Below are 16,409 nucleotides of genomic sequence, written 5' to 3'. Positions count from 1 at the left end.
CATCAGAGGCAGATTTGCAGCAGTAGAGACAACCTGGGTGAATCAGAGTATGATCCTAAACAGAACTGCACCCTTCGCTGAAGACAATGGACATGGAAAGCGATAACTCTGCTTCAGATTTCATGGTTAGCGACAAAAAGAAGAGATTGGCCTGTCCATTGAGCAGGGGTAGACTTATGGCAGGAGCTCCTTTGCATATTAGGCCACCCCCTCCGATGTAGCCAATCATCCAAGAGCTTACAAAAAAGAGCCTTGCTCTTGGAGGAATAGCTACATCAGGGGTGTGTGGCCTAATATGCAAAGGAGCTCCTGCTTGAATTCCACCCCTGCCATTGAGACATCTGTTGTAGTCACCAGTCCAGAAGGGGCACCCATGTTTGAAGGAAGAATTGGTAAGGTAGGGGAGATGTCTTCCTTTTCCTTCTGGTTTACCTGCGGTATAGGTTCAGAAAGCTTATGAAAACAATTAAGCCCTTACACATCAGAATAAAAATCAGGTAGATTTAAATACATTAAATCAGGGATGTACAATGGTAGCTCTCCAGATGTTTTTGCCTACAACTCCCATTAGCCCCAGCCAGCATGTCCAATGGCTGGGGCTAATGGGAGTTGTAGGCAAAAAAACATCTGGAGAACTATCGTTGGCCACCCTGCAATAAATCATTTCTCCCCAGCTCACAAAAGTTAAGCCAAACAGGCCTTACAAATCGTCTCAAAGATGTCCATGTTGGTGTGTGAAATGTTTCTATGGACAGGGTATTCCAGGGGTGTCAAACATGTAGTTTGGAGGCTGAATCAGGCCCCCAAAGGGCTCCTATCAGGCCCCTGAGCAACTGGCTGTCATCTGCTTCCTTCTCCCGATATCTTGTTTTCTTCTGTATAACAGCTTGCTTGGCAAGGCTTGTTCAATTGCTCAGGAGCCACAGAGCAAAACCTCTATTTTCTCCATTGGCTGAGGCTTCCCCTTCCCCCCTCGGTCCCCTGGGGAATGTAGGAAAGAGCCAGAGCTTCCTTTGCCCAGTTCCCTGCATCCCATGGGAGAAATACAAAGAAAGCACCCTTAAGACCAATGAGTGCTAACGTTTTAAACATGGTTTAAGTTTTTTGAATATATATTTGTGTTTGTCTGTGTTCTTTATAGAATTTATATCTCTGCTACCTAAACTTAAATAGGTACACACGTGGCCCAGCCCGACATGGCTCAGCCCAACCCGACATGGCCCAGCCCCTCAAGGTCTCATCTATGTCAGATCTATCCCTCATAACAAATGAGTTCGACACTCCTGGGGTATTCGACACTCATTCGACACTCCTGGGGTATTCTGTACAATAAGTGATAGTGATGGCATTATTAAGTCTGGTAAGGGGGATGGGAAGGAGCTAGAAGTTGATTGGCCTCCTGCCTAAAGGTAAGATATCTGCCCAGTGATTTAGCAATATACCAGCATTCCCCTAGCAACGTAAGATGGTGGATGACATCAACCTCTAGAGTGGAAATAATGGTAGATTTTTGTAGGTTGACGGAGAAAGCAATGTCTTTATTTCATTTCTTTATGTCTTATTTAAAATTACACACAGTCTAATATTGAATATTACTAATCCCAAGAAACTGGATTTCCTCTTCCTTGGTTTGTTCAATTATACAGAACTCCCCCGCACCCTTTCTAGGGAATAGAACTTCAGTGGTGAAAGGGAAGAAAAATTAAATTATTTGTTGCTCACTTGATATCTTTAATACTCTTTCCAATTTCATAAGCTGCTGGATGTAACAAATCAATGTTAATGTCTTTTTATAGAACTGATATTTTCCATTAACATATATAACACAATAAATCTTTGGAACAGTTCTTTATCTCTTCTGACATCTTTTTTTTTTTTTTGCTTTTAATGCATGGCCTTATAAAAGAAGTGTGGAAGAAATATAATCTTGTAAAAAAGATGATGTTCCTATTACTCATGTAAACTAGGGGATGCTAATATTGCTTGAAAGATCCCTAAATCAGGAGACGATTCCCCCACTGATGAAACCATATTTTCAGGTTAAAATAATAATCGCTGAGACAAGCAATAATTAGTAATGATAAATGGGGAGGGGGGGGGACTAGCTTTTTAACATCGAGATTAATACTTGAAATAATGAATATGTAAAACTTTGCCATGTTTAAAAAGGAACCTTGGCTTGTTTGGCAGAAACTTAATGAAATGTCTGCTTCCTGTTTTGAGAAGGGCCGAATTATATTCTTGGCCTCCTTTCCTAGAATCATAAGTAGGGCTTTTGTTTTGTTTTGTAGCAGGAACTCCTTTGCATATTCGGCTACACACATCCCTGATGTAGCCGATCCTCCTGTACTATGAGCCCTGTAAGCTCTTGGAGGATCGGCTACATCAGGGGCGTGTGGCTTAATATCCAAAGGAGTTCCTGCTACAAAAAAGCCCTGAGATAGGAGCTAGATCATCTAGCCCGATGTAGGCTGAGAGACATGAGCAGCCACTGACTGACCAACCACTGCAAATCAGAGTAAGTACTGTTGGATACTATAACTATATGAGCCCCGAAGGCCATTGTGATAGACCGGCCAACATCTTTTGACCATCCCTGGCCCCAAGGACATCCAGCTTGCCTTGACCAGGCCCTGGCCCCAACCTGGTGGAATCAGCTCCCTACAGAGATTCGGGCCCTTCCGGATTTGTTACTGTTCTGGAGGTCCTGTAAAATGGAGCTGTTCCGCCAAGTCTATGGTTGAGGCAAGTGGACATCCTCAACCTCCTACACCATCCAACTGGCCTCCCAGCAATGACTGCTGCTTCATTTGGGGCCGATACTGTTGACATCTTGGGGCAACTTAGGCTGTCCACGATAATTACCCCTCAAGTGCTTATACCATCCATACTGTCTTAAATTATTAACTTAATGTATTGGTTTAATTGTTTTAACTATTTTGATGTTTTATTGTTGGTTTTAATGTTTTAGCTTGTTGGAATCCGCCCTGAGCCCTTCACGGGAAAGGGCGGGCTATAAATGTACAAAATAAAAATAATAATAATAACTCTGCAGGCAAGAGGATCTGGAAGGGAAAGGGTTAAGAGAATTCACTCACTCAGGGGCACGTGATAGTTCACCCCACCTTCTTATCGGCTAGATGCTGAGCTTCTTTGGCCATTGCTTCATCTCATGTAGGACCTCTCTTCTTCTCTCTCCTACCTGGGCTTGAAGCTGTAGCAAATTAATCTTTTTGAAGGTAAACCGTTCACAATAAGTTAAATGGACCTTCAGGAATATGTCATTTTATGGCATATGGCACCTTCCAATTTTGTGATTCTGTTTTTGTAAGTAAAATTTATTTCTCTTGTTACCATTGTAATTTGCTTGAACACAAGCCCGGATCGAGCAGAGGGGGCACTTGCTTCGAGCGCTGCCAGAGGGCGGGTGCCAAATTGGGTAAGGAATCCATTCTATTCTAGGGGTCCATAAGATAGAATGGGCCCATAAGGGGTTACCAGGGCTCTTTTTCTAGCAGGAGCTCCTCTGCATATTTATGCCACGCCCCTCTGATGTAGCCAATCCTCCTGGAGCTTACAGTAGGCCCTGTACTAAAAGCCCTCTAAGCTCTTGAAGGATTGGCTACATCAGGGGGTGTGGCCTAATATGCAGAGGAGTTCCTGCTAGAAAAAGAGCCCTGGGAGCACCATTTTTTAAACCCCCCCCCCCAAAAAAAAAAACCCATGTAGATCCAGTTCTGCTTGAATAGAATTTTCCCCTTAACTGGGAAACACAGAGGACTGGGGATACTGCAGAAAGCTTCTGTGCTTCTAAGGCAAATGATAGATTTTAAAACATTTTACCCAGCAGGTATGTCATATGTTGAGGACAGATGTATGAATTTGCAATGTCTTCAGACCTCATGACTCAAGCAGCCCTCTTTTATTCAGCCGGCTTCTAGTTCCTCGAAACCATGTGAGTCATATGGAAGTACCCATGGCAAGACTCATTCTTGACACAGGTGTGCACATAAAGTTATCTTCTACTGAATCACACCCTCGATCCATCAAGGTCAGTATTGTCTACTCAGACCTGCAGTGGCTCCCCATGGTCTCAAGCAGAGGTCTTTCACATCCCCTACTGCCGTTTAACTGGAGATGCCAGGGATTGAACCTGGGACCTTCTGCATGCCTAGCAGAGGTTCTACCACTGAGCCATGGCCCCTCCCCTAAGGGCTTCTGATTTATTTTTTATTTTTTTGCACAGACTTGATAGCGAACCTGGTCTGTCTACATGTGATCATTCTCCACCTGTTGCTGAAAACAGATGCAATTAATTTCATTCCCAGTCATGGCTTCATTTGTAGCAGAAACTCCTTTGCATATTAGGCCACACACCCCTGATGTAGCCGATCTTCCTGGAGCTTATAGGGCTTTTAGTACAGGGCCTACTCTAAATTCCAGGAGGATTGGCTATATCTGTCAAGCATGCGATTTTCAAAAGAATGAGTCAAGTGGATACAAAACTACGTTTATTGCTAAATCAGAATGGTGCAGGACCTTGAGAGTGATGCCAACAATACATTGATACACTTCTTTTAAAGCATACATCAAAGGGTTGTCACGGGAAGGGGTGAGGAATGCCAGCCCGCGCATAAACTATCATAAAAGTCTACATTCTCACTACGTTATCAGTATCTCCTCCTTGCTTTCCTAGATGGTCCACACTCCCATGCAGGGATGTATGGGAAGGTGTCTCTTCTTCTCTACTAGTTTCCTTTTCTAATTCATTACAAAAGCCATAAAGCAGGAAGGGGGGGGGGAGAATAACACAGCCATGTTACCTCGGCCCTCCATGATGTTTTACAGACCAGCTTTATGGAGGGCCCTAAAACCATAGATTACTATTACATTTTACCATGCTTGACAACATCAGGGGGGCATGGCCTAATCTGCAAAGGAGTTCCTGCTACAAAAAAAGCCCTGCTCCCAATTATCTTGATTATAAGTAGCAGTAGTTGTACCAGCGGTGATAATGGTGGTGGTAGGTTCAATGTTTGAAAAAGACTTCCCAGGATGGAATCCCAGGTTATGAAGTTTATAGCTGGGGTGCAGTGGCGGACTGGGTCTAAAAATATTGGTTGCCAGGAGACATAGGGGGCTCACCCACAACTCTAAGGCTATCATTTAATTTTTATAAGAAATAAATAACATTTTCAACAATACAGAAGTGAGGAAAAGGTACAATTAAAACATTTGCAAAATAAATGTATATATATTTTAGTAATTACAGTGTACATATATTGTACATGTCACTGGCAGTTTACAGTAGATGCTAAATGTCAATACAGAATGCATTTTCTCCAGGGGAGCTGATCTCTGCCAGCTGGAGTTCAGTTGGAAAAGCAGGAGAGCCCCAGGCCCCACCTGGAGGCTGGCAACCCTAAATGCAACATCAATTGTAGTTGCACTGCAGTAGGAATATCGGAACGTCTATTATATTTTCAAGCTACTAAAAGGCCATTAACATTTCTAACATATTGTCCAAAGTTTAAGGGGAGCAACTTCATCAGAGGCCCACTTGTCGTTGGGCAAGCTGACATCCTAGCCAGTCCGCCATTGACATCCGGGGTGTACGGCCTAATATGCAAAGGAGTTCCTGCAGGGGTGGAGTGGTTCATGTGACTGGAGGGTTGGCAGGTCCTCCCTGAGCACTGGCGGGGGAGTAGGGGGACATTGCTGAATGTTGGCTGGGCCTCCCTTCCGCTCCCAATAAGCCCCTCCCAATCCCCTGCCAGTTGCCGGGAGGGATTTGGCAACCCTTGCAGGACATGATATGGGACAGAGGAGAAACTTAAATACCAACAGGACTATTTTTTTTTTTGTAGCAGGAACTCCTTTGCATATTAGGCTGCACACCCAGGATTTCATGTTTGGTGGAGCCAAAAGCAGGATTTGTTGAGGGGACTGGGAGGCACCCGGTTTGGCAGCCCTGGACTCTCAGCACTGTAAGCTGTCTTGAGTTCCACAAGCTAACCCCCTTTGCCTGGGCAGTCACAGCAATTCCACTCCTCCACAACTTTCTTATGTGCCCCTCTCTCAAAGAGACAGAGACCTCTTGAATCCCCCCCCTTTGCTCTACATGCTGTGTTAGGGAAGGGGAGAGAAAAGCAAAAAGACCAACAGAAGATTGGGGGCCCTCCAATGCGGAGGCATACAGTTGGAAGGAGGTGAGGCCCCCTGTAGCTATGGGCCTGCTACACCCCTCGATGTAGTCAATCATCCAAGAACTTACAGTAGGCCCTGTAAAAACAGTCCCGTAAGCTCTTGGAGGATTGGCTACATTGTGTGGTGTAGCCTAATATGCAAAAGAGTTCCTGCTACAAAAAAAGCCCTGAACACCGGCAATTGAAAACTCACATTACAAGTGGCAAAAAGGCCATTTTCAGGAACAAATTCCTCTGTAGACTTCCAAATCCCCAGGTCCCAGCAGGGGATTCCCTGGTTTTACAGGTTCCACTCCGCCCCCAGCCAGCTGGTTGGTGGGGGGAAGCCCCGCCCCCATAGCCACCATGTACCTCTAGCTCTCCAGCAGATTTAGAATCCTGCAAATAGGTCCTGTTTTAAAATGTGTGTGCATGCCTTTAAATTGGAGCAGGAAGTATTTCATGGGGAAGGGTCAGCAGCAGAACCTCATCCCTCAGTTTGTTTTGCTTTCATTTCAGAGAAAGTAAGTGTGTGTGAGAGAAAGAGAACAGCATAGCCCCCAGATGTCCTTGTGGAGCAACCACAGCGAGTAAGTGTGTGTGAGTGAATGAGAGAGAGAGAGAGCAACAGCCCCTGTATTTTTCAGAAGTCTTTATAGGGGAGCCAGAAAGAGTGTGTATTTCTCTGTGCTTGTTTTGCATTGTTTTCAGAGTCTTTGTATAGGAAGCTGTTTATGGGATGGAGGAAAACTCCACCTCTCTCTCTTTTTATTTGCCAGTGTTAGCCTGAAGAACAGCAGCTCCAGTGAGTAAAGCCCCAGGGAGATCACAAAAATGTGAGCTTGCAAACTCTGCATTTTTGGCTGCTTTTTATGTGTGTTCACTTTCATTTACTAGAATTGCAGCTATTGGGGGATGAGGAAATGACTATTCGGTTGAACCGCACTGCTGTATTTTTATGCATTTATTTTGAGAATGGGAACGTCTGGCTCCGCCCAAAGTCTCCTGGCTCCACCCCCAAAGTCTCCAGATATTTTCTGAATTAGACTTGGCAACCCTATTCCTCTGCCATTCTCATGTCAGACAATCTGGCAAGGATCTCAGGACAGGATAGCCCTTGCTGAGGCAAAAAAAGATGTCCTTCAAAGCCACAGGGCACACCAGTGCTGGTCTTACACAGCAGGCTTTCTGATTAGTCACAGCAGGCCCCGAAGAAGGCAGCATGATGGCTCAATGGCTCGAGTCCTTCTGATCGCATTGCACAAAATGAAACTGCCTGCATTATTTTTATCATCCCTGAACAAACAGAGATTATTTGAATTGGCAACGCTATGTTGCCGGGGTGTCCTCCCCCCTTGAAGTCCTCAGCAACGCAGGCCTTGAATACATTAAGCATAGAGCCCAGATGTTTGTGTAATGGAAAGCCATTATAGATTCCTTCCGGAATTGGCTTTCGTAAATGTTCTCACAATGGGTTTCAGGTTTTCCGATCCCCAAAGCCCACCGAACCATTTCCAAGGTCTTCCATATTGAAGACATGCAGCTGTTGTGCTGTGGTGATTTTAGTCACAGCAATTGCCTTTGTCTCGTGCCCTCTGGTGGTGAATTCAAATGCAACCTTTCCTATGCCAGAAGTTGGAAGACCACACCTTCAGAGTCGGAGCCATATTTCCATGGTAGATCACATGGTTCCCCTGCAAGAGGTCTCAGGTTCAAGGATCGGGCTTTGCCATTCTAAGGAGGTAATAGGGGCAAGGAGCTACTGTAATTTGAAACAGGCAGGCCTTGTCTGAATGAGGTAGCTCCAAAAATCCCTATAATTTTATTGTAAGCCACCTGGAGAAGAAGAAGAAGACATTGCTGAGCAGCCAGGTTAGAACGGATAAAAGGAAGTCCTTCTTCACCCAAAGGGTGATTAACATGTGGAATTCACTGCCACAGGAGGTGGCGGCTACAAGCATAGCCAGCTTTAAGAGGGGATTGGATAAAAATATGGTGCAGAGGTCCATCAGTGGCTATTAGCCACTGTGTGTGTGTGTATTTTGGCCACTGTGTGATACAGAGTGTTGGACTGGATGGGCCATTGGCCTGATCCAACATGGCTTCTCTTATGTTCTTACATTGGATTTATATTCCACCCTCCACTCAGAGTTTCAGAGCGGCTCACAATCTCCTTTATCTTCCTCCCCCACAACAGACACCCCATGAGGTGGGTGGGGCTGAGAAGGCTCTCACAGCAGCTGCCCTTTCAAAGACAACTCCAGCGATAGCTATGGCTGACCCAAAGCCATTCCAGCAGGTGCAAGTGGAGGAGTGGGGAATCAAACCCGGTTCTCCCAGATAAGAGTCCGCACACTTAACCACTACGCCAAACTGGGAGGATGTGAGATAACAGCCGACAGTTTATATTGAACAGTGAAATATATGTAAGACTTTGGGCGGGATCACATGAGAGATTTGGTGTGACAGTATCCCCGAAAAAGCCAGTTATCTTTGATCCATGCCCCGGCATTCACCTAGCGCCTGCCTTACTGCTGGGAGAGGCAGGGGCCCCACGTGTGCAATAGGAGCATTCAGACTGCTCATGAGCATGCCGGGTGGGTTCATCATGTGCCCCCACTGTTCAGACAGTCAAGAAACACACTCTACTTCCATGTGTAGAAGTTTGCTAGTGGGAAGTTCCTAGTTGCTATTTAATCCAGTCCCAGACCATCCTAAAAAAGGGGAGGTGAGGGTGGGACTTGGGGGGGGGCAGATGGGTGAGTGTGACGGTACGGCCAAGTCAGGCCAAATCTCTTGTGTGATGGCTATTTTGTAGAAAAAAAGGTGCTGGATTAGAGTTGCCAAGTCCAATTCAAGAAATATCTGGAGACTTTGGGGGCGGAGCCAGGAGCAAGGGTGCGACAAGCATCATTGAACTCCAAAGGGAGTTCTGGCCATCACATTTAAAGGGACTGCACACCTTTTTAAATGCCTTCCTTCCATAGGAAATAACGAAAGATAGGGGCACCTTCTTTCAGGGCTCATAGAACTGGACCTCCTGATCCAATTTTTTTGACATTTGGGGGGATATTTTGGAGAGAGGCACTGGATGCTATACGGAAAATCTGGTTCCTCTACCTCAAAAAACAGCCCCCCCCCAGATCCGCGGATCAATTCTCCATGATTTGCTATGGGAATAAGTCTCCATAGGGAATAATAGAGTTCCCAGCAGACATTTCCCTCCCCTCTCCCGGCTTTCTGATGACGGGGGTAGGGGATCCCCCAGGGGAAGGGCCTCCAAACTAGGGGATCGCCTACCCCCACCTGGGGATTGGCAACCCTATGCTGGAGCTCATTAACACAACACATTTGCATAGCATATTTGTATATGCCCCACACCCCTGACATCACCAGAAGGTGTACCAAATTATATCAGCTCAGTCAAATGTTTCTTGAATTAGAATTATCCTAATAAAACCTTACTCTCATCATACTTTTTAAAATTACTTTCTCTTATGTGGCCACAGTGGCATGATGAAGATTTTCATCTGCTTTATAGGTTTTGGTTATTTCCCCATTTTTTGTATGTGTGTGTGTGTGGGGGGGGATATTAGAAAGTTTGTCAGATCTTAAGAGTTCAGCAAAATTCTCACTGGGGGTTTGAACAATGAAGCCCAGAAGCAAGTATGGGGGGGGGGGGAGGTTTAAGAAAAAAAGAGCACAATAAAATTTAGAGGTTCTGGAACTCCGCTCCTGTGAGTTCCTGCCCAAAATGAGGCCTGGTGATCGCACACTTTGACTCAACGCTTCCATTTTCAGACCTAACTTTTTATTTGCATTTCAGGCTTTTATGTTCTGTACAGAAATCGTTAGAGTTTTCTCTCCGGGAGAAGTCCTTAACAGGTTGTTCAGACATGTTGTATATGATGATTTGGCTAAATAATAATAATAATAATAATAAAAAAAACGTCGGTTTGGGAAACAGATCTGAGGCAGACTTTTCATGAGCCCCGGACAAATCAAACACTGATTGCTGCTTAATCTTGTATTGTTCCTATAGATCACATCCCGTTGTTTGCATCTCTGGAAAAGAAAACCTTTTGCACTCTGTCACTGAAATGCCTGTAGTTTTAAGTTCTCCCAGGATGCCAATTTGCTCAAAAATTTGAAGAGTTCATTAGGTTTTGGTTCTTTGTTCTGACTTCCTTCCCACTGACTTCCCTGAGATCTGTATCCGTATACCAGAAGTGCTGAAAACTCTTTCAAGGAAAAGAGAGTGTGGTATTCTGCAATTTTTTTTAAAAAAAAAAGTAAAGGTGAAGGTAGTCCCCTGGGCAAGCACAGAGTTATTACTGACACGTTGTTGTTGTTCGGTTGCACAGTTGAGTCCGACTCTTGTTGTTGTTCAGTTGCACAGTTGACCCCATGGACAAAGTCATGCCAGGCCCTCCAGTCTTCCACCATCCTCCAAAGTCTGCTCAAATTTGTGTTAGTTACATCAGTAATGCTGTCCAGCCATCTCAACTTTTGCCGTCCCCTTCTTCTTTTGCCTCCTGTCTTTCCCAGCATCAGGATCTTCTCCAGTCAGTGCTCCCTTCTCATTTGTGTTAGTTCCATCAGTAACGCTGTCCAGCCATCTCATCTTTTGCTGTCCCCTTCTTCTTTTGCCTTCTGTCTTTCCCAGCATCAGGATCTTCTCCAGTGAGGGCTCCCTTCTCCTTTGGTGGCCAAAAATATTTGAGCTTCTGCTTCAGCATCTGACTTTCCAGGGAACAGTCTGGGTTGATTTCCCTTAGGACTGACTGATTGGATCTTCTTGCCCTCCAAGGGACTCTCTCTTCTCCAGCACCACAGCTTGAAAGCATCTATTATTCTGCGCTTGGCCTTCCTTATGGTTCAGCTCTCACAGCCATACAAACACATGGGGTGTTGTGATATGACAATGTTTTCTTGGAAGACTTTTTAATGGGGTCATTTGCCCATTGCCTATCTACACTTTACCCCCAGCAGGGCAAGATTAACCATTAGGCCATTTAGGCACTGGCCTATGGGCCCCCACACCTTTAAGGGCCCCGGGCTGGTGTTCCCCCAGGACTTTCCCCCTGCTTGCAGCCCTCCCACCCTGCACATGCAGCCAGCAAACTGAGCTGCTCTTTGCCCGACTTGCCCGGAGCAGCTGCTACTGGCGTTGTTGCCAAGTTTGCTTCTCTCCCACAGCTTTGTCAAAGGGGTTTTTGAGGTGGTGGGGCAGGTGCTCTGACTCTGATATAATTTGTGAGGGGACCCCCCCCCCCCCCCAGATTTCGATTGCCCAGGGGCCTCCACAGAGTTTAATCCGGCACTGACCCCCAGCAAGCTGGGTACTCATTTTACTGACCTTGGAAGAATTCTTTAGGAGCCCCTAAAAAAGCTTGACGCTGGGGCATCTGTGAACAGATCATCCAAGTATATGTTAAATGATTTTGTTTTAAACAGAAGTAGCTGGCCGGTAGTGGCCCAGTTCAGACTGGGGACTCAGTGTGTTGGGGGAGCGGGTTTCAACCACGTCTTCCAAAGCCATTTCACCGTTCAAGCTCCTGCTCTGTTATAACCCCTGGAACAGACAGCTGCAGGCCTCATTTTGGGCAGAGCTCCAGAACCTCTAATTTTTTTTTTAATTAAATCTTATTTACCCCCTGATGCCAAGCCAGCCGGAACTATGTTCCTGTGCATTCCTGTTAAAAAAACAACAACGCCCTGTTTGTAGGTACATGGTGTTCTGACGCCACAATGTCACTTCTGAGATTCCCCACAATTCCATGGTTTCATAACCCCTTCCTCCATTTATCCTCACTGCTCTACTAAGCTGTAGTGGGCAACCTATAATGCTGGTAAGTAGGACTGCCAGGTACCTGGGCTGGCCTGGACACCAGTCCACATTGGGCCAGTGGGGGGGGGGATCCCTTCTCATTTGGGGGCCAAACTATTTGAGCTTCAGCTTCAGCATCTGACCTTCCAGGGAACAGTCAGGGTTGATTCCCCTTAGGACTGCTTCTTTAGGATGTCACAAGTGACATCATCGCACTGATGACCTCGCACACTGGCCGCTCTAGGAGCTTTTGGGAAAACTCTATGGTTTTCCCAGATGCTCTAGCAATTTGAGAGGGAAAACTCTATGGTACCAGATTGCTAAAATTTTCTTGGAAGCTCCTAGAGTGGCCGGCGCAGGATGTTGCCAGCACGATGATGTCCTTTGCGAGTGACGTCATTGCGTACTGTGTGCTGGGTACCCACGAAACCAGTCCCCCGCCTGAGGCTGCGAGGGACTTTGCAACCCCCTGGTAAGAGCTCTCTCACCATGGGGGGGGGGGGGTGGAATACTTGGTAGCTCTAGTGAGGATTCAGACCTGGCTTGTACTTTGTTTGGATCATCTGGCCTAAGAACTAGGCCTGCATCCCTCTAAATATTTGTCTACTATTACAAATTCTGACTGAAATAATTTTTTTTAGATAAATATATTTGATTATATGTTTCCTCTAATGAGCTCAAGGCGACAGATTTGGACTGTTCCCCTCGTTAGCCTTGCAGCAGTTTCCTGTGTGAGGCCCGACTGAGAAAATAGCCACTTGCTCAGAAAAGAATATTTTAGAAAAAACCAACACAAATTCCGTCCTCCCACCGCCTCTCACGTAGATCTTGCAGATTGGGTACGGAGACCGCTGATTTCATTACTGACCACATTCAAATGAATATAAATAATGAGAGCTTTCCATGTAAATTGCTCTCCATCGGGAGGGGAAGTTATGATGAGCAGCTGATAGAGGCCAAGGTCTTTCCAGCCCGCTCGCATTAATCGCTCTTTTCTAATAAATTGGATTGATTAGGTGAAATATTGCTCACCTTTTCTCATCAAGATCATTGTGTTCCAAATGTCAATTGCACACACCAAAAATTAATAGCCTCAGCAACCCAAACAGAGTGGCAAAGTTCACATATGTATTAATTACCATTTGAATGTTGTTCGTTCTCAACTGCAAAACAAATGACTGTAATGAAATCCATGCCGCAGTGACGGGCATCAGTAAGGCGGCGGCAGCAGCAGAGGAATTTGGTGGATATTCCTTCTTTACTCCCCCCTCCCCCATTTTCTTCTTTTATAGATGCCAATGGTGCATAAAACAAACCGGTTCCTCCGGATGGAGAGAAAGCAGATTCAAATTTATGGAGTGATGAAATGAGCTGGCCTTTGCTTATTGAATTTTTGCACCTTTCCTCTATAAAACGCTACAGTTAAAGCTGAGCCTTATAGAGAAAAAGGGTGATTTTTCCACAGACCCAGACATACTTATGTGAATTCCAAATGCTTCCTTTTGACTGGACTTGTACCTGTGGAAAGCCAGTAGAGTCCTGTGGAATCTTTGTATATACTTACTATGGAATTACATAACCCCCAACAACCCTTTTCAGATGGAACAATGTCATATTTACCAGTCATGTGAGCAGGGAATGTGTACTACCTGCAATTTTCCTGATATAAGCAGTTGCCGAGTTGTGTGAACGAAGGCATAACAACATAAGAACATAACAGAAGCCATATTGGATCAGGCCAATGGCCCATCCAGTCCAACACTATGTTGCACAGTGGCAAAAAACACACACAAACAGGTGCCATCAGGAGGTCTGCCAGTTGGGCCAGGACACTAGAAGTCCTCCCACTATTGCCCCCTTCCCCAAGCACCCAGAATACAGAGCATCACTGCCCCAGACAATACACTGTGGCTAATAACCACTGATGAAACCCCTGCTCCATATGTTTATCCAATCCCCTCTTGAAGCCGTTTATGCTTGTTGCTGCCACCACCTCCTGTGGCAGCGAATTCCATGTGCTAATCACCCTTTGGGTGAAGAAGGACTTCCTTTTATCCTTTCTAACTCGACTGCTCAGCAATTGCATTGAGTGTTCACAAGTTCTTATATTGTGAGAAAGGGAGAAAAGTCCTTCTTGCTCTACTTTCTCCGTCCCATGCACAATCTTGTAAACCTCTAACATGTCAACCCTCAGTCGACGTTTCTCCAAGCTAAGACAAGATATCTCCAATCTAAGACAAGATATCTATTTACTATGCGTGTACTGTTGGAAGTGAAGGACTGGGTTTTGCCTCTTAGCCTCTGGCTTCAGAGAGGACTATAGAGACCCAGAGAGATAGAAAGGCCAGAACCTGTGTATATCTCTTTTCTAATGTTCTGGTACTGTCCCTTTGATCTGAGATTGTTACCCTCAGGGTATCGGCAGAAAAAGAGCAGTGACCAATGAAAGCTCATCCCCTGTCACAAATCTTGTTAGTTTTTAAGGTGCTACTGGACTCTTTTCTACTGCTACAAGCAGATTAACATGGCTACCCGTTTTGATCTCCTCACAGGGAATCTTTCTTTCTCTCCATTTCGCAACCATGAGAGAAAGACGCGCTTTCCTCATCTCTATCCATCCGAGTTTAGCTCATGCACACTGAACAGTTTTTTTTAATTTTTAAAAAGCCGGATGTGACGTGGGGCGGCTTGGCGGTTTCACACTTCCTGTCAAGACCCCAGTCACTCAAGCAACGGAAACAATGGCAGTTTATTAGCTATTGATGATACTGGTAGCAAAACGAGTTTTGCTCAGACTAACGGCCAATGCAATGGCATCCTTAGATACACCTAGAATAACGGTCATCATTTTCAAGCAAAGGTGGGAAGCGAAACGCGGGCGAAGCAATTCCCTCCCCATTGTTCAGTTATTTTCCCCAAACAGGTGTTGTGCTATTGCAGTCTCCTGTGAGTGTCTCGGTCAGCAGAAAGGAAGCTTGCTAAAAGAGCAAGGCAGTAGCAGAGTAAAGCAAGGCAGAATACAATTGTCCATTAATACAGGATCTTACCTCATAGCAAGGTACTTGACACCGACAAGGTGCCTCGCTTGCGCCCTTCCGCTTCCAGGCGCCAAGGAGGTGACTGCTGTGCGGCTCAAAAATTTGCTACCACTTCAGAAGTCGAAGGGGTCGATTTCAGAGGCGTCTCTGAGTTGGCCTAAAGTGCCCGTCTGTCATCACCCGTATTTGTCTACTAAGATAAAAGGACCTGTGTGAAAATCTTTGTCTTTTTTCTGGGAGCCCCATTCAGCGTTCCCCAGCACATTATTTTACTCCCAGGTATTCCAATCACTACATTGTTCCAAGAGGTAGTCATGTCACCCTGCCTCAAGGCACATTTCTCTCTACAAAAACAGCACTCAAAGTTTAGTCTCAAACTCAAAGTGTGTTGAATGTTCCTGGATCCAAGCTACACACCGATCTTGCTCTCCTCCTGGGACTGGAAGTCTCTTCTGGAAAAGTAGCTTATGTGCCCCGGAGATCATTATGATTCAGCACACATCTATTGACCTTCCCTGGTCTGAAGGACGCCCCACTTGCCTCAATCAGGGCCAGGGCCTTTTCGACCTTGACTCCAACGTGGTGGAATCAGCTCCCTCTAGAGATCTGGGCCCTCACCAAATTGTTATCTTTTCATAGGGCCTGCAAAATGGAGCTATTCTGCCAGGCCTTTGGTTGAGGTAGTGGGCGACCTATTCCATAGGCTGGTCCTATGCTGTGATCCATATCTGCTATAACATTACATTTATTTACTGTTCTAGACTCATGTTGTTATTCAGTCGCACAGTCAATTCCGAGTCTTTGCGACCCCGTGGACAAAGTCACGCCAGACCCTCCTGTCTTCTGCCATCCTCCAAAGTCTGCTCAAATTCGTGTTAGACTCTTAGTATACATTATTTGTGCCCAGTTGAGCTGCCTTTTATACCTTCTTATTATTTGTTCAATTGTATTACTTGATTTGGTTCTTATCTGTTGTTTTATACTGTTTTTAGAACGTTGTCATCCTCCCTGAGCCCATTTTTGGGAAAGGACAGACTACAAATTGCCTAAATAAAGTAAATAAATAAAATTGCCAAAATAAACTTTCTCCCGCCAACTCCACCCCCTATCTGCTCCACTAGCTACAGTTTTTCGGTGTCCTTGTATATTGTTACTTTAAATTCTGTTTGAGTGTATGTTGAAATATTATTCTTCTTTGAATAAAAAAAAAATCCCTTTCATTATTAAACTGATCTGGTCATTTCAAAGTCTCTCTCTATGTGGTGGTCATGTGGAACTGTGAAAAGATACTGGAAAATGGTTCATGAAATGTTACAGAAGATCACCAAGACACAGATTCATTTTAAACCAGAACTA

The sequence above is a fragment of the Heteronotia binoei genome, chromosome 7 (assembly GCF_032191835.1).
Source record: "Heteronotia binoei isolate CCM8104 ecotype False Entrance Well chromosome 7, APGP_CSIRO_Hbin_v1, whole genome shotgun sequence".
Lineage (NCBI taxonomy): Eukaryota > Metazoa > Chordata > Lepidosauria > Squamata > Gekkonidae > Heteronotia > Heteronotia binoei.
This window is presented reverse-complemented; position numbering follows the sequence as displayed.